Source organism: Palaemon carinicauda, chromosome 1 (assembly GCF_036898095.1).
Source record: "Palaemon carinicauda isolate YSFRI2023 chromosome 1, ASM3689809v2, whole genome shotgun sequence".
In the NCBI taxonomy this organism is placed as follows: domain Eukaryota; kingdom Metazoa; phylum Arthropoda; class Malacostraca; order Decapoda; family Palaemonidae; genus Palaemon; species Palaemon carinicauda.
Genome location: NC_090725.1, coordinates 246014387 through 246016755, shown reverse-complemented (window position 1 = coordinate 246016755; position 2369 = coordinate 246014387).

Below are 2369 nucleotides of genomic sequence, written 5' to 3'. Positions count from 1 at the left end.
TACAGGAGCCAGCGTTTCGCTTATTGAAAAAGTTCTCCTCAAACCCACTACAGTCAGCGGCATCCATCTTCCTCGACACGCCAGGAGAAAATAAACTACTTGCAAGGTATACAACAATCGTCAACGTTAAGGTGGGATCTGTGAAGTTTACACATGATTTTTTTGTCTTCCCCACCTTGGGAATTTCAGGAATCGAGGCTATACTTGGGTTAGATTTTATTATTAGTAATTAAATATACATTTGCGGGGAAAAAGATAAAATAACAGTAAAAGCAGGAGGGTGCATTTTGCCGTTAGAAAGTCATGAAAGAATAAGTGCTTGTGCAGGAACGGAGAGACAATTAAGTAAGGTAGCAGCTGTACCTGAAACAGACGCTTACGAGCATATCAGCGAACCCCGTATCAGCCCCTGCCGGAGGGAACCAAGGTCGTAGTTAAACCCCATGACAGATGGTCACACGTAGTCTTAGAGGGCTTATCAGAGATAAAAGAGAACAGAGCTGATATAACGATAGTTAATTTGTCAAATAAAAGAGTTGTGTGATAAAGTGATTCTGTGTGAATTAGAGTTATGTGAAATTGCTAATAATGGGACCTTGGGAGCCACAACTCCAGGCCACACAGACAAATGCACTCAGAACTTGATTATGCAAGCGCGAAAACTATGTCCGCCATAATATCAACCTGTAGTTAGTAACATTGTTAATAATTATTCTGATGTAATTGCAATTGTAGACGAGCAACCCGGGAGGATTAATTGATTTCCCTTTAGCATTTAAACTGGGCAGGTGGAGCCGATCAGGTTAAGGCCTTATAAGGTACCCATTCATTTCCAGGGAGAGATTGAAAGGGAAATTAGTAAATTACGGAAACAGGATAATCGAGGAGAGCAAATCTCCCTGGGCTTCTCCAATTGTAGCTGTTAGGAAAAAGGATGGCTCGGTAAGATTGTGTGTTGATTATAGGAAGTTGAATGCAATCACCAAGGATAATGCATTTCCATTGCCCTCATTTGAAGAATTACTTGTGAAGGTACGGGATAGTGAATATTTTACAACTATTGATTCAAATCTGGATACTATCAAATACCCATTCAGGAAGACAGTAATAAATGTAAAATGGCATTTATAGCTAACGATCAACTATTTCAGTTTAATTTTCTTCCTTTCGGTGCTAAAAATGCTCCAAGTCATTTCACTAGAGTAATGATGGTGGTTTTGTCGCCCTTAATTTGACATAATGTTCTTGTTTATTTAGACGATATCATAATTACAAGGAAAACAGCCGAAGAAAATAACAATATTCGTAAAATTTTAGAAGCATTGCGACGTAATGGTAGGTAAATAAATTTGTCAAAGTGCACATTTTTCTGTAAACAGGTCGAACTTTTAGGTCATATGATAACCCCAGAAGGTATCCAACCCTGCCCCAGTAAAGTCGAAGCTATTAGACATGTTCCCAGGCTACGTACCCCTAAGAAAGTAGCTGGGTTCCTTGGGTTCGCTGGGTATTACCGTAAATTCATAAGAGGTTTTGGAGAAATAGCAAAACCCTTAGATGCTTTAAAGAAACGAAAGGTAATAAATTGGGGAGTGAAAGAAGAAAGGGCCTTTAACCATTTGATAGCTGCCTTAACTAGCAATGAATAACCAGCATATCCTAGATTCCATCGCCCCATTTTAGTGACAACAGATCCGAATAGCGTAGCTATTGGTGGTGTAATTTCTCAACTAGATGATAAAGGTAGAGAGCGATCCATTTGTTTTGCTTCCAGGGCAGAGAAGAATTATAGTACATACGATCGAGAGACACTGGCTATTCTTTGGGTTCTAGAGAGGCATCGGTTCTTTTTATTAGGTCAGCTGATTGAGTTGCAAAGTGATCATCGCCCCTTACGTGATTTATTTTACAAAGGTGACGACATCTATACAAGTGAGATGGATTGAAAGATTGCCAGAGTTAAACATAAAGGGGTTTCACCACATAGAAGGTAAAACTAACAAGGTAGCTGATGCACTCTCTAGAGGTGCAGTAATAGGAGTAACAACTAGGGCACAAAACAGGATCGAAGAACGAAACCAAAATATTGAAGGCTATCATCAAAATAGAAAATGGGATGTGAGTTCACAAAAGGAGCAATCAGAAAATGAGATCCACGAGAGAGAGAGAGAGAGAGAGAGAGAGAGAGAGAGAGAGAGAACGTGAATACGTATGGGTGGCCGAGGACATGACCAGGGTGTCCAGAATGAGTTCCAAGATGATGTTGGTGGGATTGACTTGGGAGGTTGGGACATAAAGGAAGTCCGAGAGGAATGGATGGAAAGAGTGCGACCAGTGATTAAAAGGGAATCGTAGAGTTATCCATCATT